Source organism: Schistocerca piceifrons, chromosome 8, assembly GCF_021461385.2.
Source record: "Schistocerca piceifrons isolate TAMUIC-IGC-003096 chromosome 8, iqSchPice1.1, whole genome shotgun sequence".
NCBI lineage: Eukaryota > Metazoa > Arthropoda > Insecta > Orthoptera > Acrididae > Schistocerca > Schistocerca piceifrons.
The window spans coordinates 9,140,813-9,163,362 of record NC_060145.1 but is presented as its reverse complement, the minus strand read 5'-3'; the positions used below and the strand labels follow the sequence as shown (position 1 = coordinate 9,163,362).

At 44.3% G+C, this 22,550-nt stretch overlaps 1 protein-coding gene and 1 non-coding gene across 2 annotated transcripts in view; both read left to right on the top strand.

The window, feature by feature from the left end:
• The window catches only part of LOC124711489 (T-box transcription factor TBX1), a 210,852-nt gene that overhangs the window by 105,620 nt on the left and 82,682 nt on the right, over window positions 1-22,550 (top strand). The gene's annotated exons all lie outside the window — the stretch shown is intronic.
• On the top strand, window positions 4,950-5,024 carry Trnat-ugu. Its single transcript has one exon. It is a non-coding gene; the product is annotated as a tRNA-Thr (tRNA).

Sequence of the window (22,550 nt, the reverse complement as noted above, 5' to 3'; positions counted from 1 at the left end):
GCTGCTGCACCACCATCCTACTGCCATAGTGATATCATACCTCGCCATTTTCTGCCTTTTTACCGCCGCCATTTTTCATTATTACGTCATAACCGGCATGTTTAATGATGTCATAGTTATGACAGCTTTTCCCCGCCACCAAATTGCCTGAAAAGAAGGGAGGATTTGAGGAGGGGTGACCTTGAACTTAACTGTGTTCCAGGAGGCGACCTTGAAAGTAACAATTAATGAAGCAAATTAAAAATAAATTTTGGCAGGACGTACATTGCTCCACTACTAACATGGCATCTCCTAAGTTTTGTTTGTGTTGTGAGGCCTATGCTGCTTCTTATTGGCCATATTCCTCTGCATGAGCCAAATATGTGACATGAAGTTCCTATCTTCCACACTCTGCAATGTAGTGGAATATGGAATTCCATGCCGTGACGTCACCAGACCCTTTCAGGCCTGATGAGAGAACAGTTTAAGACCCAGCTCCGTGGTGGGAAGTGACCGCGAGAGCCGTCCGTCTGTCTCAGTCCTCACTTGCAGGGTCCACGCCACACTCCGTGGCCACGTGACCTGGCTGTCGTCCACTGGCCTGCAGCTCCCCCGCCCACGCTCACTGCCATCCCCCGACTACCCCTCCTCTCCTGCACAGTGCAACAGTGTTATGTACGCATCTAGTTTTAACTTCCATGCCTTTAACGATGCCCCTTTCAAATGTGATTACAATTTCTTTACTACATTTCATATTACTGAAGCATACAAATTGGTATCACAAAGGAACTGAATTTCGTTAAACTAGAACAGATGTTTGAAAAATATAAAACTTTGTCGCTGACAGGAAGTGGCTCATTTCCAAGTTCAGGACAATCGGGAAAGACTAGAGAGAGAAGTGGGGACGCACCCAGGTGTTAACAGCTCCACATTCTTGACTCACCATCCGACATATGTCACTCGCCTTCGAATGGTTGTATGAGCGTCTGGCTACACATCTGCATCCAGTTTTGCTGATTTAGATTTCCCAAGTGCCAGCCAAATCGCTTCATATCACAGCAGACACCCATCATGACACAGCAACTGTCACATAGAGAGAATATGAGACAAGCAATCGAATATTTCTTTAAAATGTTATTGTCGTACAGTACACGGGTACAGCTGATGGTCTACAACTAAGAAGCGAAAAATCTAACAAAGGGGAACATTGAGTACGAATTACGATTTTCCCTGAAATTCATAGATTTTGAGGACGTTTTTGACTTGACTGCTAACTAATCTGTGCTAACAGCCCTTCAGAAACGAGATACTTACGTCAAATTACTAAAGAATACATACCGGGCGTTTTAAAATGTGTCTAATATCCTTGCAAGAGACCAAAACTAGAAAAAAAATCCTATCAACGTATGTCTGGAGACAAATACGGCTTTACAGTTTACAGTTTGCACACGGAACTGAGGTGCCAGAGATGGGTACGTTCAGTTGAACGGTTAGCAAAATGATGAAGAGACTCATGTAGAGATTTTTCACGTTAATCACTTAAATATATTACTAGACAAATGTATACCCGAAATTTCACTACTTTACATTAATAATTTTTTAATGTTGCGAGTTTTTTCGTCATTATATATACAACAGATTAAAGTCTAATAAGTGTGGTCATGTGTGTTTTATATGAGGTGGTTCTAGAAACAAACAGACAGGGTGACACACACACACACACACACACACACACACACACAAGAGAAAGAGCAGGGGGGGGAGGGAGTAGGAGAGTTCTGAAGCCCGAACTCCCCTGCAGTAGTAGTTGCCGGTGCGACAACAGACGGAGCAGCCAGCTGAGTGTTTGGTGACGCATCTCAAAGGCACGCCGCCAGAGCGAGAGGACCTGGTCTGAACCGGGCAGGCGTCGCGTGACGGGGTGGGGTGTTGTCTGGCAGACAGGTCGAGCATTCCAGAGATGGGCCGCGAGTCCGTGCCAGGCTGTTGCCACAGCGGGCGTAAACGTCTCTCATTGCGTAGCGGTGTCGTTGCTGTCTGGCAGCATGCGTCATACCCAGAGAAAGAGTGTATCAGAAAGGCAGAACCACGTTATCTATTGCTCCTTGCGATACCACACTGAAGCACACACTACTGATCAAAATTATCCGCGGCCCCAGGCCCCCAACGTAATGCGGAATCGACCATTAGATCTCATCAGAGGCGGGCCTGTGAGTAAAAAAGGTGGCATCCAGCCTACTACTGTCAGCAGCGAAGCAGAAACAGACGATTAGGTCGCCCACGAGAGCTCGGTGGCTCTAACGTGGACTACTCAGTGCGTGTCACGTGAATAACAAAACTACGAGGGCGATTTCAACCCTTCTAATACTGACTCAAATGGCTCTGAGCACTATGGGACTTAACTTCTGAGGTCATCAGTCGCCTAGAACTTAGAACTACTTAAGCCTAACCAACCTAAGGACATCACACACATCCATGCCCGAGGCAGGATTCCAATCTGCGACCGAAGCGGTCGTTTCTGATACTGACCAGGTCGACTGTTTGTGACGTGAGTTAAGTGAAAACGCGAATAAACAACTCCAGCGAAACCAAGACCATTCAGATCTCATGTATGCCCTTCTGATGAACAGGCACTGTCCAGGATTATGGAGAGATGACTGTAAAAAATCACATGAAATCTGCGGAAGGAATCTCTTGCGAGTTCCAAAGTGCTACCACTATTCCAGCTAGCACAATGACAGCGTGTAGGGAGACAAAAATATTACGGTACAATGATGGGGCAGCTCCTCATAAGCTACACTAGACTTTAGTCAATGTTGAGCAACGCTTGAGGTCTACACCTACATGTACGTGACAACTCTGCAATTCACGCTGAAGAACCCGGCAGTGGGTTCTCCGAACCATCTTCAGACTATTTCTCCACCCGTTCCATTCTCTAACAGCCTGTGGGATAAATGAACACCTCAATCTTTCTGTACAAACTCTGATTTATTTTATTATGATGATCATTTCTCCCATGTACGTTGTCGACAGTAAAATATTTTCAAATTCGGAGGAGAAAGTCGGTGACTGAAATTTCATGAAAACAACTCGTCGCAACGAGAAACGCTTTTGTATTAATGATTGCCATCCCAACTTGCTTATCACATACATGAGACTCTCACCTGTTTCGCGATAATACCAAACGCTATGCCCTTCTTTGAACTGTTTCGATGTCCTGTGTCAATGCTATCTGGTTAGGGTCCCTTACAGGACAGCAGCGCTGAAGCAGAGGACGAACGGACTTAGTGTAGGCAATCCCTTTAGTAGACGTGTTGCTTCTTCTACTTATTCTGGCAGGAAAACGTGCTCTTCGATTTTCCTTCCCCAAAAAACTATCTATGTCATCGTTCCTACTTAAGTTGCTCGTAATTGTTATTCCTAGGTGTTCAGTCTAATAGACAGCCTTTAAATTTATATGATCTATCGTTTACTCGAAATTTAACGGATTTCTTTTTGTACTCGAGTGGATGATCTCTCACTCCTCTTTCTTCGCAGTCAATTGCCAATTTTTGCACCATTCAGACATCCTCTCTGAGTCATTTTCCAATTGGTTTTGATCTTCTGATGACTTTGCTAGACGATAAATGATAGCTTCATCTAAAAACAATCTTAGAGGACTGCTCAGATTACATCCTAAATTGTTTATGTATATTAGGAGCAGCAGAGGGCTTAAAACACTTCCATGGGGAACGACGGCTATCACTTCTGTCTTACTCGATGATTTTTCCACCGATTATTGTGAACTGTTACGTTTCTGACAGCGAACGACGAACACAGTCGCACAGCTGCAAGGTACTCCACAGAAGTCTATTGTTAAGAACAGAATCGAAAGCTTTTTGGAAATCTAGAAGCATGGAATCAATTTGAGATCGTCTGTCGATAGCAATCATTACTTAGTGAAACTAAAGAACTAGGTCTGTTTCTCAAGAACAGTATTTGCTGAAGTCGTGTTGACTGTGTGTCATTATCTCGTTCTCCTCCGGGTAATTCAAAACGTTCGAACACAGTATATATTCCAAAATACTACCGTAGATAGAGGTTAGCGATATGGGCCTGTAATTCAGTGGATTACTCTCATTTCCTATCTTGAGTACTGGTGTGACGTCTGCAACTTTCAAGTTTTTTGGTACGGACCGTGCGACAGACTGAGTATGCGGCTATTGTATCAGTATAGTCTGGTAGGGATCTTATTGTTATGCTCTCTGCACCGGAAGACACTGCAGCTCCTTACAATGAATTTACAATGAAATGAACACCCTTAGCTGCTTACAGGCGTTGACATACGTCAACGGGGACAGATGAAAATGTGTGCCCCGACCGGGACTCGAACCCGGGATCTCCTGCTTACATGGCAGATATGGCAGACGTGGCACATATTTTCATCTGTCCCCGTTGACGTATGTCAACGCCTGTAAGCAGCTAAGGGTGTTCATATCATTGTAAATTCATTGTAACGAGCTGCATGGTCACCGATGGACATGCCCGAAAGAACAGATACCAGCCGGTCGGAGTGGCCGTGCGGTTCTAGGCGATACAGTCTGGAACCGAGCGACCGCTACGGTGGCAGGTTCGAATGCTGCCTCGGGCATGGATGTGTGTGATGTCCTTAGGTTAGTTAGGTTTAATTAGTTCTAAGTTCTAGGCGACTGATGACCTCAGAAGTTAAGTCGCATGGTGCTCGGAGCCATTTGAACAGATACCATCTTAGTAAATATATAGTTAAGGCTCACCGGCCACTTGACCATCTTCTTCTTTTGTGGGAATGCACAAACAGTGCCCGAACTCTTACGGGAATCGGCAACGCGCCGCGAGTAATGAGTATAATGGGCGGGGGCACTACGAATGTAGTGCGGGACAATACGTTGAGAATGTGGGTTTCGCGGGAGACGTGCTCAGAGATAAGTCCCTGCAGGCGCACTGTCCTCTGTGCCCTCGGTGGCTCAGATGGATAGAGCGTCTGCCATGTAAGCAGGAGATCCCGGGTTCGAGTCCCGGTCGAGGTACACATTTTCATCTGTCCCCGTTGACATATGTCAACGCCTATAAGTAGCTAAGGGTGTTCATTTCATTGTAAGACTTACCTTTATTAAGTGCCTTAAGCTGCTTCGCTACACCTAGGATGTCTACTTCTAAGTTACTCATGTTGGCTGTTGTTGTCGATTTTAATTTTGTAATGTTTACTTTGTCGTCTTTGGTGGAGGAATTTAGGGAAAAGGATGTGGTGGGAATACCAACGCCACTGCACAGTGGACGATTACAAATGAGTAATTTCGAGTGATGAGTTACGCTATGCCCTGTGACAGTCCTATGAAGGCTTTGCTTTTCTGGGGAATGACTAGAGAACGCTACCTGCCAACGTGTATACTGAAATACGGAGTAGGTGGTATTTGTCGTGGTTAGGGTGTGTTTTACTTTTTACGCTTAAGAAAACGCAAGGTGAGTAAGGATATGGACACATTTTACAATATTGTGAACTGTGAACAGTAGAGCAACAGTTCGGAGTCCATGAGTGTATTAGCATGAAAATGCACACTGTCGTAAAAAGTCACCTGCGAGGCAATGTTCTGTCGACAGTGGCACTCAAATGGACTGGTCTTCTCAGAGTCCCGACCTCAGTCGAGTGAAACACCTTTGCAGTGAGTTAGAACGTCGAGTTCACGTATTACATCACTACTTATTTTGGTTTCGGCACTTGAGGGATAATGGCCTGCCATTCCTCCACAGCCATCAGTAACATCACTGAATGCGTACCCAGCATGGTTCAAGATGTCATAGAGGCAAAGGTGTCCGGATACTTTTGATTAGAAAGTGTCTGTTCCTTTGTCTACCTCAAAGGGTGGAAAAAGCTGTTGGAGATCCGACCTCTTCCAGAGCATAGTACTTCTCTGCGAGATTAACAAGCACGCTGATAGTGGGACAGAGGGCATCTCGGGTGGTAATATTTGGGAGAATATTTCCACTTCGAGCATTTCCGACAACACCAAGGAAAATTTCCTGTAAACTTTGGTGGGAATTGGGCGTGGAACACAGTCGTCCACAAGGGGAGCGGGGAACAAGGGGGGAATCTGGGGTACAAGCTTCCTATTAATTACAGAATTCTCTGGAATTTCCAGCAATAGCCGTCAGCGATGTTACTAAACTGCAGAAGAACATAGCGGTGTGAGACGGGAAGCACTATGACTCGCAATGGCTACCTGTTTTGGATTTTTTTTTTTTTTCGTGCTGTTCATGAGAGCTTACGCTGATTCCTTCGCGTGGTAGCACTGTCGACACTAATCTATAGTCACGACAGATGCGTACCTTTACAGAACAGTGCTGAAACACACTCGCGCTCATAAATTAAGGATAATGTTGTTACCTGGTGAAACAACTCTCTGGTGGGGGGTTTAAATCACCTCGGGGCATGACCATGCGGTGCATTTGACCTGCGGTCGTCACACGGTGGCGCTGGCAGCAGTTCACATACGCAGAGGTGTGTTGATGCATGTCAGAGTACGGTGCAGCGAGTAAGTGTGCAGACGTTTTCAGACATGCTAATGGTGACTGTGTGTTGAAAATGGCTCAAAGGACACATACTGATGACGTTATGAGGGGTAGAGCACTAGGGCGACTGGAGGCTGCTGAAACACACCAGGTCGTAGCACGGGCCCTCTGTGTGCCACAAAATGTGATCTAAGATTATGGCGACGACTCCAGCAGACAGGAAGCTGTCCAGGCGCTACAGTACGGGACGTCCACAGTGTACAACACCACAAGAAGACCGATATCTCACCATCAGTGCCCGCAGACAGCCACGGAGTACTGCAGGTAGCCTTGCTCGGGACCTTACCGCAGCCACTGGAACAGTTTTCTCCAGACACACAGTCTACAGACGACTGAACAGACATGGTTTATTCGCCCAGAGACCTGAAAGGTACATTCCGCTGACGTCACAGGAGAGCCCGTAAAGCCTTGTGTCAAGAACACAGTACACGGTCATTGGAACAGTGGTCCCAGGTTATGTTCACGGACGAGTCCAGGTACAGTCTGACCAGTGATTCTCGCCGGGTTTTCATCTGGTGTGAACCAGGAACCAGATGCCCACCCCTTAATGTCCTTGAAAGGGACCTGTATGGAGGTTGTGGTTTGATGGTGTGGGTTGGGATTATGATTGGTGTACGTACACCCGTGCATGTCTTTGACAGAGGAACTGTAACAAGGCAGGTGTATCGGGACGACATATTGCAACAGTACGTCTGCCTTTTCAGGGCTGCAGTGGGTCCCACCTTTCTCCTGATTGATGATAACCCACGGCCCCATCGAACTGCCATCGTGGAGGTGTACCTTGAAACAGAAGATATCAGGCGAATGGAGTGGCCTGCCTGTTCTCCAGATCTAAACCCCATCGAGCACGTCTTGGATGCTCTCGATCGACGTATCGCTGCACTTCTTCAAACCACTGCGACATTTCAGGAGCTCCGACATGCACTGGTGCAAGAATGGGAAACTATACCCCAGCAGCTGCTCGACCACCTGATCCAGAGTACGCCAACCCGTTGTGCGGCCTGTGTACGTGTGCATGGTGATCATATCCCATATTGATGTCGGGGTACATGCGCAGGAAACAGTGGCGCTTAGTAGCACATATGTTTCGGGACGGTTTTCTCAACCTATCAACAATACCGTGGACTCAATGATCTGTGTCGTGTGTGTTCCCTATGTGCCTATGCTATTAGCGGCAGTTCTGTGTAGTGCCACGTTGTGTGGCACCATATTCTGCAATTAACCTTAATTTATGAGCATGACTGTAGTGTCACCAATTTTTCCCCTGTCTCTTCCTAGCACAGCTCTTTTCGGGTTGCTGCAAGGTACCGATTCAGCTCTGTGAAGCGTGGATCCCAGTACAACATAATCATGGCACCGGTCTACGTGGCTGTCTTTCGTCCTCCCTCACTGCACAACGGATTCCCAACAACAGTTTACCGTTTGTCCGTGGACAAAGGGAATCTATGATTGCTTGCAAATTCTACATTCAGTTTTCCACGGCGGAGCTATTGCGATAGACTCTGAATAACGCAGCCTTTGTACTTAATCTATGAGTCCAAATCTTTCAGTCGAAACAGGAAGCCCCATTTTATGCCCTACAAGAGAGAGGAAAAGTGAACATTTTCAAGGCCGAAAATCTGTCCTTTCCGGAATCGGAAGCTCCTCACCTCAATGGGGCGTAACAAGGCGCCTAGTGCAGTTGTAATCGTAGAGCTACAAATTCTGCCATCCAGTTGGCCTGACTGCACAGTACTGTGACAGCCTGGAGAGAAGAGGAATGCTTTGGTTGAATCCTAGACTGTTAAATGTCGATTTCACCAGCCAGTTTAGGGTGGTTCTGGAAAATTTGTCACCATCTAGTCGGTTAAGGGGCGTAGACTACGCTTTACGTCAACAAGTCAAAGAACGTACTTTTCAATATACATTTTGTTAAATTTTAGTTTTGCCAGTATAAAAAAATGGAAATCATGTAAGCGTTGAAATAAAGTCATTAATGTGCTCAGGCGTGTTTTGTAAGCAAAGAAAGTGTTGCAGATGACTGAGATCTAACAGGGAATTTTTTTTTTCTTTCAAGTTGACAGCCTATTGCTCCATTTCTAACAGTATTAATTTTGGGTACTTTTCTTGATGTTTAACAGGATTTTGACAGTCGTTCAGACTTTTATGTGTTAGATTTTTAATTTTCATTTCATAACACATTTTAGGGCTATCAATAAACTGTAAACATTTTCAAGCTATAATTCAAAGCCCCTAGAATTTGATCGATTAAATCACATGAGAATGAAATTTTAGAGTTGAGTCAAAAAGGTGACATACTAATTCATAGCAGTACGATTCTATATGCTTACCTTTAAAATATCAAACAATATATCTTAAAAATATTAATTAGATAACCACCAATCGTTTGAGGGTTATTCTTGTCAAATATAGTTCCCGGGCCGCATCACGCTTTCTCTCTCACCGAATCATTTACAGAATTTTGCCCCCTCTTGGAAAAAATTCTGCGGACACCCATGGCATGGGAGCTATTTGTATTTTATATTTGGACAATACGCTTCAGACAAATGCATGCAGGCGCCTTGTGTCTTTGAGGGTCTGTTCATGTATTTAACAGAGTAAAGTCGTTGATTCATTCAACACGTGCAGTGTAGGTAAATTTCTTTCTGTGGTCATCCCTGCCAGTTGCTCAGCTTTCCACTGCACGCATAGAAGCGATAAAACTAAGGAAATTTTTGTTTTAGTTTCGATTTCAGGAATTGGCCCATATACGGTAAAGTTGCGTTAGTCGTACCACAGCCTAAGTCGTACTCAAGTAATATCTAATCCCACGTTTACAAAATGCGACATCAAGTGATGTAAAACCAAACTAAATAAGCGTGCGAATAAGGAAAAACAAGCGAGCGGACCGTTGGCTGTCGTGACACAAAAATAATTAAGAAATAAGTTTGTTCGATTGTTTACATTACATTCTATCGCACATTTGTAAGTAATATCAGACAAGAATGTTATGATAAGAAAATTGTTTTGTGTCACGTCTATTTTCGTGATACTCTAACATTCATTCCAGCATAATCAAACGATAGAAAACTTGGAGTTTAAGACCGTAGATCTGGTTTCAAACGGTAGAGGTAATCCTACCTAAGTCTACCAATGTGGATTCATTAATCATACTGGCAAGACATAGGCACTGGTAGTAATTACATACCAACTAAAAATTATTTGTTTCAGCTGATCAATATGATAAAGGGAGCGAACAATAAGCGGAGGCAAGAAGATATGGGAGAGCCTTTACTGAAACATCGGAGTAGTGAAACTGTATTTAATGAAGCATGTAGAAGATATAATATACCGAAGCCTACACTGCGTCGTCATTTGAAGGGTGTAAATAAAATGTCAAAATTTGGAAGACCTAATGATATGACAGCAGATATGGAAGCTGACTTACCACAGTTTATAATTAATTTAGAATCTGGCTTCTTCGAAGTAACTATAATTGAATTAAGGACTCTTGCCTGAAAATTTTCTGAGATAATCATCTACGCTTCGCTTCAATAAATAGATAAAGATAGCTGGTAAAAAATGGTATTACAGGTCTATCAAACATCATCCCACTTTGTCCTTGCGATTTCCCAAAGCAATATCGTTGGAGCGAAGGAAGAGGTTCAATAAAGAGCATATTACTGTCGACCAAATATATGACATGGATGAAACTGCATATCCACAGTTCACAAAGCATCTAAAGCGATTTCCCCGAGAAGGCAAATACTGGATGGGAGCAATTACAAGCGGAGAAAGAGATCTTACAACGACATGTATGTGCACAGCGAATTCAGGCGGCGAATTCATACCTGCAGTGTTAACATTTAAACGAAGAAGAACGAATTATGTCCTAAAAAGAGGAGCTCTACCAAGAACAGTATTTGCATGCTCCACAAGTGGATGGATGACATCGGAAATATTTCTCCTATGGCTATAACATTTCATAAAATGTACAAAAGTAGAAAAAAGGACCTGAAGGGCATAGTACACACACCAAAAGTTTAGAGGTAATTCAGCTGTAAAATTAAGAAATATTTTAATGGTATCTGTGTACAAAACAACTGATTTTTGCCACGCCAATTTAAGCAATTTACTTTCTTAAAACTTGTATTGTGTTTCCTATATATTCTCTCGTTACGTATGTAGGTCAGAAATCAATCCAACATATATTTCGAGGCATTTATTTAGTTACCATACAGTCGGAAGCAACACCTCTAAAGTTAAACAAATAATAAACATCGAAATCTCAAAATCAGTTACTCTTCCAAGTAATAAACAATGCACTTCACTGGTCTGTTTCTTCTTGCCACACGTATATCTATGGACGCAACGTTACGTTTATAGTTTGTAATTTGTTACTGTGACTTTTGTTACATTATTCCATGAACTTATTATGTCGTCATCGCTCACTTATTATCCTTAGTACGACTTACACTATAGGGAGTACGAGTTAGGAAATCAGGCTCGTTAATCCTAATGAAGATCCAGCTTTGTAAATGGTTGAAAACTGATTTTGTGAAAAGATTTTTGTATTTGTGTAGAAATTGGTTGATGCTTGAAAAATGAAATTTCAGTGTCCGCAAAACGAATTGTATTATTTAAATTACCATGCCATGTACAGTAATTTACCGTTAAGGGGTATGAGTTGAGCAACCTTACCCTAACATAAGTTTATTTCACTCGTTCCAAATTCAAAACGTATGTTAACGGATAATTACTGTTTGAAAAAAGTAAACTTTTTCTAGAACGTTCCTTTCTACGCTCTCTGTTCCTCTCTGACAGTGTTGTATTACACGTGTGTTCTACATATTTTTGCCGCGCGGAATTAGGCGAGCGGTCTCAGGCGCTGCAGTCATGGACTGTGCGGCTGGTCCCGGCGGAGGTTCGAGTCCTCCCTCGGGCATGGGTGTGTGTGTTTGTCCTTAGGATAATTTAGGTTAAGTAGTGTGTAAGCTTTGGGACTGATGACCTTAGCAGTTAAGTCCCATAAGATTTCACACACATTTGAACATTTTTTTTCTACATATTTTTGTATGTTTCTGTACTGAATGTCGATTCCAAACTGAATTTTCGAGACTGTGTCTTTGTCTTGTGAATGTTACTCAGCTGAACGTCTGTAACAGTGCTTGATTTCTAAAATTTTAGTTGCCAGAACGCATTCTTCAATGACACAACCTATCCCCCCAACACACCCTTCGCCCCAGACGTAAAAACCTTAGGTTTTTAAAACATAAATCCTTATAGTTAAAACAATAAAACCACAACATTTAATGTAAACAACAGGTGCTACCCTCTGTTCTCGTAGTAGTGTGACTTTACTGCCGAGTTCTTCTCGACACATATCGGCACAAGTCGATAGTCTTCGCGACCAGGACGTCATGTTTTCAACTAATGCCAGCTGCAGCTTTCTGACATTTGCATCGTAGCTGCTCGGTAAACATTTGTCCAGTATTAATTAACAGAGGATTTAGCATTTAGCCATGAACGATTATTACGTCACGCACAAACACTATTTCCTGAAGAGTTAGAAAAACTGCAATGCAATGTGACATGAGACACTGAGTTAGATACTTAGTAAATGTTTAAAATGTCATTTGTGTTCTACTTATTGAGTTATATTATAACTGGATTGATTTAAGTTTACATTCATTATTACAAATAAGCAACAGAGTTGAACACGAAAATCCCTAAGATACGTGTCAGTGGCAAATTATGGTTACGTTGCCAAACAATACACGTGTACTGTTTTAAGTCTCCTGAGCCAACTTCTTCCAATGAGTCAAAAATAAATTAACTTGGAGGTGCCGGAACACCGTTGAGTCGCAATACGGCGGAAATTAGGCCCTGGTCTGAAGTTCCAGTATTTTCATCTATAAACGCCACTGACACTGATTGCAGACGACACGTATTATGCGTTTGACCACTACAGTCAGCGATATTTCGTTTCTGGCCGTAACTAGACATTAAGTGTCTGATGTCATTGCCTTTCGAATTATGTAAACCGACGGAAAAAAATGCAACACCAAAAAATAATTGATATGGAATAATGAAATTTAGGTAATACATTAGCCTAGACAACATGTTTAAGTGATTAACTTTGCAAGATCACAAGTTAATGTAAGTGCGAGATAAGCCACTGCAACATTGAACTGCTGGTACATTAATAGCCGGTGTAATCGCAATAATGTAGATTGCAAGCATGTAAACGTGAATGCATTGTGTTGTACAGGTGACGGATGGAGTTCTATGCCTGTTGACCTTGGTCGGTCAATACAGGGACCGTTAACGTTGTTTGTGGATGACCCTGGACTTGTCATCCGATGATGTCCCATATCTGCTCGACTGGAGACGGATTTGGTGATCGAGCAGGCCAAGACAACATGCCGACACTCTGGACAGCATGTTGGGTTATAACAGCGGCGTGTGAGCGAGCGGTGTCCTGTTGGAAAACACCCCCTTGAATGCTGTTCGTGAATGGCAGCACAGCAGAGCCAATCACTAGATCGACGTATAGTTTCCCAGGCGTGGGGTAACCACAAGGGCTCTCCTAGTATTGTACGAAATCGCAGCCCACACCATAACTCCCGGTGCAGGTCCTGTGTCTCTTGCATGCAGAAAAGTTATTTGCAGGTCCTCAACAGGCTCCTCCTGACCACATACGGCCATCACTGGCACCGATGAACCAGCTTTCATCAGAAAAGGCAACAAGACTCTGCTCTAGCCTACAATGAGCTCTCGCTTGACACCACTGAAGTCGCGTATGGCGGTGGTTTGAATTGAGTGGAACTCGGGGCGTTTGTCTCGGAGCTGTCTTCTTTTGAGCACTATGGGACTTAACATCTGAGGTCATCAGTCCCCTAGAACTTAGAACTACTTAATCCTAACTAACCTAAGGACATCACACACATCCATGCCCGAGGCAGGATTCGAACCTGCGACCGCAGCGGTCGCGCGGTTCCAGACTGAAGCGCCTAGAACCGCCCGGCCACACCGGCCGGCGGAGCTGTTATTGAAGTAACCGAGTTGTAACAGTTCGTTGTGTCACCGTGGTGCCATCTGCTGCTCAGATTGCTGGAGATACAGTACGATGCGGCATGGCATACGCCGAACACGATGATCTTCCCTCTGATTGGCTACACTTGGCCGCCCGAATCCCGCTGTTCTTACTACCGAATATTCTCGCGAACACCGCTGCCAGCAGTCATATACAGTGGCAACATCCCTGCCACGTTTACCTGCAGTATCGCAGAAGGAACATCCAGCTCCTCGTAGCTCTGTCATACGACCTCTTTCAAACTCACTGAGGTGCTGGTAGAGCGTCTTTGTCACCTGAAGGTATTCTTGCCTAACATTGTAACACCCCACCCGTCACTTATCTGGTTTTGGTCTGTGTTCACCCCCGGTAATTGACTAACAGATCAACAGAGAGTGCAAAACTGCCGCAATATCGGATAACGCAAAGAAAGTAATAAGGCCCTGTGACTCCTGATTGAACTGCGGTGGCACTGTTGACATTAATTGATTCAGAATAGATCACTTTTAATTAAAAAGGGGTGCACATTGATGTTATATTCAGCTGTTGAACACCAGATGCAAATGTTGAACGTAAAATTAATTTTAAAGAAAAACGACTTGGGATTTCAACTACTTGATTGAAAACAGATGCAGTCGATTAGCACAAATTTATTTTAGCTCCAGACCTTCAATCATCACATTACATCACTCCCCTATCATGTAGTGGTAATAAATTGCTTTTACGTGGAGTAAAGCACAATAAATCAAAATTAATTCCTATCGACTGACCCAGGCGTAATGCGAAGTGAGAGTAGAATTCCCCAATACACGGCCCATGGAACCCTCGTGGAAACTTTGCCGACTTGATCCAACAAATTAATCAGTGGCCGGAGCGGGTGGAATGTCACCGAATACAGCGTGGCGGAGCGGTGTCGTTGTGAGGACGTCGGCCGGCCTCGTGGTGCTGCAAGGCTGCGCTCGTCTATTCACTCCTAGCTATCTTGCTCAGTACATAGTTGAACCAGAACTTCCTATCTCCAAGCTCAATCGTTCCATTTGCTAAGTCCTAAAGCGCAGAGATGCTCACTCTTTCTCAGGCAAGCTGAGTAAAGAACGCCACGTCCGCACTCTAGGCAAGCTCGGAACGGAAGACCTCTACAGAGACTTCTCCCAGTCCGCTCTTCGCCTCGGTTTCCTCTCCAGCAAAATCACTTACGCCAATTGCAGCGCAAGTCGCGTTAATTATGTGTCGCTTCCCAGCACCGACCAATGCCTGCTCTGGGAAGTGGACAAATTCCCACAAAATTTCCCTTCCTCTCAACATCTGCTCTTTAGCTCCTCCCAGGCCACCCATCAAGGTTAACATCTGCACAAAACACCATTTTTTCCGGAATTCTGACTCCCAGGAGAGTACTTCAAATTCCTCGGTCCTACGTTCCCATTGGAGGCCGGCGTATTTCATTCTGTCGCTCTTCACCTGATTTACTTCAGACTCTGTGGACCGTGAATTCAGTGTGAAGTTGCTATAGTCACAAACACGCATATTTTGACCTCTGTTGACCGCTCCACGTAGCTTTGCGCCTCTTTCCCGCATGTTTCACTGAAAACGGGACGACGGACATTTATCAACAGGCGTACAAGTTCTCCGTCTGCTTTCCGGTACACCAGCATGGAGTCGGAGTCAACCACCCACTCACTGTCACTCATCTTAAGGCGGCTGGAGGCCGCGCACCGTTACCTCTTTCTCAGAGCTTGAGCTTGAGCCGCCCTAAGCTGCCTATTGTCGCTTCCCTTAGCCGCTCCCCCGCTGGCCACAGTCACTCGAATACTTCCCTGGGATAGACTAGCCTCCAGTAAATCGACACGTTTCCATAAAGTTTTCATGTCGTGTGAATTACTTTAAAACCATCACCCGACATTAATTATTGCAATACGTCCATACAAGATGCATTGGGCCTTGACAGTCATTTTTGTTCAGCCCTACTGTTCACTCAACGTGAGTTGGGTGATCTTTAATGACTTCATGTAAGGGGCATAGTTCTTACCATCTTACAAAAGCAAACCTGATCGGCATTCTCTCTGTACCTCTTATGTGACATTTGAATGGACATCATCTTTCAGATGTAGAAAAACGCTTACCAACTTTCATTTACATAGCACAACTCCATCTTGGAGTTGCCATTTTTTTTCGTCGGTGCATTACTAGCTTATAACATGCACATTTGTTTTAATGACATAAAGCATAGCGCAGAGTTACTCAGTTTCCTTCAATGTCGTCACAGTATTGCTTCTCCATGTTTTCTGTCCCTCTGATCATGTTAGCTGTTGTCTAAATGAGAACTGTCCGTTTAGAGTACCGGATGGTACTACAATAAAGGGTAACAAATGTATTCCCGTAGTAGCAGATCGCGTTGATTTAGAGACGGAAATAAGCAACCAGTTCAAGGAGAATTGTTTTAACTGTCTGACGTTTTTCACCTAGAAACCTCAGCGAAGTACAAATTCGCTGCGAAAGCAATTGGGAGTTTCACGGTTGAATTAAACGCAGTGCAAGCTCTGCTGGCGAGAAAAAATTTTACTAAGCTAAAACAAACGTGAGGAGACAAAGGCAAGAAGCGTTCATTGAATTCAATGGCAAAATCTTCCGATCTGTCGAATATTCACCAGAAGTTCCGATGTTGAGCAAGGCTTGTTGATTGTACTCACTGACTCTGCTGGCAGCGACGTGGACGATGCCACAGAGAGGGACGAAATACTGAATTCAGTCTTCCGAAATTGTTGCATTGTAGAACTTCGTAGCCGGCCGCTGCGGGAGAGCGATTCTGGGCGCTTCAGTCCGGAACCGCGCTGCTGCTACGGTCGCAGGTTCGGGCATGGACGTGTGTGATGTCCTTATGTTAGTTAGGGTTAAGTAGTTCTAAGTCTAGGGGACTGATGACCTCTGATGTTAAGTCCCATAGTGCTTAGAGCCGTTTGAATCATTTAGAACTTCGTAATACGGTACCTCGGTCATCGCACAAACACCGAAATGCCAAATACGCTTTCTGCTACTCTCTGTACACTGTGTTAAAGGACTGCTCTTCAAGCAGCAGTTCATTGTAGGCCGTTTCAGCAACAAAACGTTGCAGGCGACTGGAAGAAAGAGCCCTCATTTGCGCTTTGAAGAAGGATCAACTGACAGATGCACATAATGCACATCGGTGACGTCAGTTGGTTGTAGAGCTGCAGAAAATGTCTTATGTCTACTGACTTACATGTTATGATAGGGATTCGACGAATGGCGCTCTCGTGAATTTAAGTTTGCTGTATTCGTCCATGAGATGAAGAAGACCGCAGGCAGCTCTGCCCATGTGGTTGCCGTGTCTCTCGGCTTCCGGGAGGCATTCGATGCATTTCTACATCGCGATCTTGTGAATGTAATACGATGTTACAGAACGTCGGGCCAGGTTAGCGTCCTTATTCAGCACTTCTTCGCAAGTAAAACGCAAGACGTAGTTCTGGACCGGGCGAAGTCGACAATAAAAACAACTTTGGACGAACTACAGCGGAGTGTTATAGGAGCGTCGCTGGTCACGACGCATAGTAATTACCTGGCCGAAACTTCGCGAACTCCATCATGCAATTTCTTGGATGACGGTGTGCAACGGGAGATAACTGCAAGAAAATGTGAGCAGACGTACAGAAAATTCATAACTGATACAGGGGCTGACGGTTGACTTTCAAATGAAATATATGCAACATATTTAGCACAAGTTGGCGGAAAGACCCACTACTGTTCCATTTATGATTAGCGGTTAATTACTAGAAACAGCAACAAGCGCAGAATATCTAGTAATTTTCGTCCAGGGCTGCCTAAAATTGGACGAGCAAACAAAACCATTTGTAGGGAGGGAATGTGTCAGTGTGTAAGATTCATTAGAAGAACCGTACAGGAAAGAAATTCGCCCACGAAAGAAGTAGCTTACAAAACACTTGCACGATCTATTTTCGAGTATTTCTCATCAGTCTAGAATCCTCACGAGATAGAATTGACTGAGAAGGTACAGAAAATTTAAAAAAGAACCGAACATTTCCTCAGAGATTTTATTTTAGTATGCACGAAAGCGTCATGACGATGGTCACCATCTGAAGTTTAATAGTGGTGTTGGCATTATGCATCACGGGGATCTGACTGAAGAAAAACCAGGCCACAAATTAGATCTTTCCACCTAACATAACCTGAAATGACTGTGGCGGTGAGAACAGAGCGTTTCCAGCAAACACGGCGTCTCTCGGAGTCCTTCCCAGTGAGGGGGACTGGCCACCGGCTACCTTTACTCCCGCACAGCCAGGTGACTGGCCGTAGCTCCGCCCACAAGATGGAGGCTGCGCAGGTAGAAGTCTCGTGCCGTAAGCGAACTTCCCACTTCGTCATTCATGAAAGGTTCTCGCCAGTCATCGACAGCAAGATGTCCACTTAAATGACTTAGAGACAGAATCCTTAGGGAACGCATGACTACGGTTACAGCAGCTCAGCAAGGCTTTGCGGAGAGTAATACGTAAGTAGGGGCCAGTCAGTAATACGGAAGACTAGATTTCATTCCGAGGCGATATTCTGTGTTTGCTATGGTAGTATACCTTCTCCCCTCTTTGACTTTATTACTAAACTATCATCGTATCCACCAATAAGAACAATGAAATGTCTATACATATTTAACAACAAAACACAGATTTGTAACTATTTACACTGCATGAACGTTCAACAGGTCAGGCTATAAAAGGATATCGGAAGACTCAGTCCAGTGGAGCGTCTCTTCGGATGCTTCATGTACATTTCAGCACCAGCGAAACGTCAGTTAGGGCAATCATATACAAAGTGGCTCATTGTATGAATATCACCACAGGCACACGTACTGCCCGTACAAAAGCTCACTTTTCCGCGTTGTAATTGTACACACTTTCTCTAGGGCAAAATCTATTAAGCTGTATCTACGTCTGCCTAGGATGATGAAAGCCTGGAAATTTAACAGTTGGGTTGTCAATATGTTGGTGTTCCCGTATTTTCGTGCCTTGGCACGTTTCTATTCAGCGTCCCGGTTGAACCCAGTGGAGAGCATTTGGACTCTACTTCATGTATTGTCGGTCTTCTGGACTCGAGGGGTTTCCTGGGCAGTGAGAACAAATCTTCCGGGAGTTGCCGTAGCTCCACCCACTGCCTGCGACACTGTTCAAACGACACCGGGGATATTAGGGTACAACTCATCTATGTGCAACGATGTCATACTTAGATTCATGCCGGGGAGGGGGGGGGGGGAGGACATTTTGAACAACTGTTGTACCTGTAGCAGCTTTTGAAACTTGCGCAAGGAAAAGGAATCCATTATTACAGTACCGTAGACTTAGATATCTCTGACATCGAGTTACGTGCGCCGTTACTAGTCCATGAACAGAGAATATTATCTGAGGATATTGCGGAGTATTCATTGGGAATTTTGTACGTGATGATCAGGATTGGGCAACATGAAGGACATAATAAGTGTCACATAAAAACACAAATAGCTATTTGCTGACTAGACACCGATGTCCAGATCTGGTATCCATTTCGTAGAACGACGTGTGACTTCTGCAAAGTTATGAGATCATCTGTGTGGTGTCACCGCCAGACAGCACACTTGCTAGGTGGTAGCCTTTAAATCGGCCGCGGTCCATTAGTATACGCCGGACCCGCGTGTCGCCACTATCAGTGATTGCAGACCGAGTGCCGCCACACGGCAGGTCTAGAGAGACTTCCTAGCACTCGCCTCAGTTGCACAGCCGACTTTGCTAGCGATGGTTTACTGACTAAATACGCTCTCATTTGCAGAGACGACAGTTTAGCATAGCCTTCAGCTACGTCATTTGCTACACCTCGCAAGGCGCCATATTCAGTTACTATGTATACTGAACAGATAATATTCTGAATCATGTACCGTCAAGAGCGACGTTCATCATTAATGGATTACAGTTAAGTATCAAACTAATGACGTCCGCTTTCTGAATTCTAATTCCTTGTCATGTTCCAGACCTCACGCCAGTATAGTCCTTCCCTCCTCACGCCAGCCTGCGTGAGCTAAAACGCATGCATTTCGGCCGCCAATAGTAACACGGTGTTGGCTCTTCTGCCAACACAACAATCAGTACATTTTCTTATACGACACACTTTTATTATATCGTCGAGAGCGTGCTCAGATTCTCCATAATCACAATTTGGTCTGTCGGTAAGTCACAATTTATAAAGCACGGTCTTGAATCTTGTGTAACTGCTTCGCATGCGATTAAGACTACTCCAGTCATTTCTTAGGAAGTTGAGAGATCAATTAAGAGGTGATTATCACTAACTTCACCCAGTCCATTCTTCATGCGTTTATTAGGTTACAGGTGGTCTGTCCTCTTACGTAGCTCTCTCTTCCTGTGTTGCCTTCCGTGATTTCAGGCGTGTGTTTGGTATACTCATTACTACATCTTGAATAAATAAACTTTTTGCCATTCCTTGAAACTTGCTCTTATGTCGCCTTAGCTTTGGTGGAGCTATGTTACTGATGACGGTTAATCACGGTATCGGAGTAAACGCTAATGTATCGGTGATTACACGCACGGTTTCGGGAAGCTGTACGTCCACCTAGTCGGTATGGTGACGTCCTTGCCAGACAGCTGCACAGTGTTCTCCAGTGGCCAATACCATTGACGTTACTACTGTCTGCGGTGTGAATGCATCTGCACCCCAAGACTGATTGTTGGTAAGTCATTTAAAATCAAGAACCGACTACCCCGAAGGTGAGCTCTCGCACCATTATTATTCAAACTGCACACTAGAGATATGACTTATTTAGTGAAGAAAAACATTGGATACGCTGATGATTTGGCCGTAGCAGTGCAAATCAGATGTCTTGAGGAAGGGGCAAGGATCAACAATAAGTAGTATAAAATTGTTAAGGCTTTCGTGGCCACTTGTTGACAAACTGCCTATTGGCTTCTGTCTCGGGTTCTTCGGCCGACGTTCATCTAATGATTTTTCTGACGTTTCGCCAGCACAAGTGGCTGGCATTGTCAAAGCTCCATCCTCCATTGCCGTTGGTGAAGTGGAGCCGAGCTCGCGGCCGCAGACTATATGTACCTGGCGAGCCAACGTCCGAGGGCTTCTCCGCGGTCATTTCCGGTTCGGTTCTCTTGCTACCTGCGACGGTCGTTCGCTGCAGTACGGGAAGCCAGGATCCGTTTACCTTAAGGCTTTCCTCTTTCTTGTTCAAACTGTTCGCGTGTTTTTGTATTTCTACAGCTTCTCTGAACAAGCACGCGTGATAGTGCTTCTCTACAGCCAGAACCTCCGTGTCGGCGAATTTTATTACGTGGTCGGTCTCATTCAGTGCGTGCTCTGCCACGGCCGATTTCTCCACCTGCCCCAACCTGCAATGTCGTCTATGTTCTTTGATCCTGGTGTTAATTGATCGTGCAGTCAAAACCGACATAAACGTTTCCGCATGTGCATGGTATACGGTATATTCCCGACATTGCAAGTGGGTCTCTTTTCTCCTTCGCCGATCTAAGACACTCTTTGATCTTCCTTGTCGGTTTGAAAATCGTCTTTACGCCATGTTTGCGCAATATACGGCCGATTCTGTCCGTCACTGTGGGAATGTATGGCAGAAAGGCCGTCCCCGACATTTCTTTTTCTGGTTCCTTACTTCGCCGAGTATACCGTATACCATGCACATGCGGAAAAGTAGTATCTACAAATACTAATAAGGGAACCTCCCCATCGCACCCCCCCCCTCAGATTTAGTTATAAGTTGTCACAGTGGATAGTCCTTGAAAAATTGAACACAGATCAATTGAGAAAACAGGAAAAAGTTGTGTGGAACTATGAAAAAAATAAGGAAAATATACAAACTGAGTAGTGCATGCTCAAGATAATCAACATTAAGGTGAGTACCAGGTGAGTAGAGCTGTGGTCCTGTGGTTAGCGTGAGCAGTTGTGAAACGAGAGGTCCTTGGTTTAAATCTTCCCTCGAGTGAAAAGTTTAATTTTTTTATTTTCAGACAATTATCAAAGTTCAGGCACACACACACAATCAACTTCGCTATCCAAAATTCCAGGACATGTTCAGATTCTTTGGACATATGCAGGATTTGACGGTCTACACACGGAAAAATTTGAAAACGTTAAAAACATATGTTTTGACAGAGCACAGGGAAAACTGTGCGACTGTGAAACTGTTGCATTCATTTGTTGCAGTTTATGTGACAAAGTCTTATGTTTTCATCACTTTTTTGGGAGTGACTATCACATCCACAACAAGAAAACCTAAGTCGGGCAAGGTAGAAGAATCTTTTTACCCATTCGCCAAGTGTACAAGTTAGCTGAGTCGACAACATATTCCTGTCATGTGACGCACATGCCGTCACCAGTGTCGTATGGAATATATCAGACGTGTTTTCCTGTGGAGGAATCGGTTGCGATCAAATGTTTTCGGTTCTCATTGGAGAGGCACGTCCTTTCGTCTACTAATCGCACGGTTTTGCGGTGCGGTCGCAAAACACAGACACTAAACTTATTACAGTGAACAGAGACGTCAATGAACGAACGGACAGATCATAACTGCGAAAATAAAGAAATTAAACTTTTCGGTCGAGGGAGGACTTGAACCAAGGACCTCTCGTTCCCCAGCTGCTCACGCTAACCACGGGACCACGACGCTCCTGATATCACATTGTCCTTTATGTTGCCTATCTTGCACATAGACTACTTAGTTTGTATATTTTGCTTATTTTTTTCATAGTTCTACACAACATCTTCCTGTTTTCTCGATTGATCTGTGTTCAGTTTTTCAAGGCCTATCTACTGTTCCAACTTATAACTAAATCTGAGGGGGGTGCGACGGGGAGGTTCCCTTGCAAGAAGCAAGAGACCTGAAAAGACAATTGTGTGTGTGTGT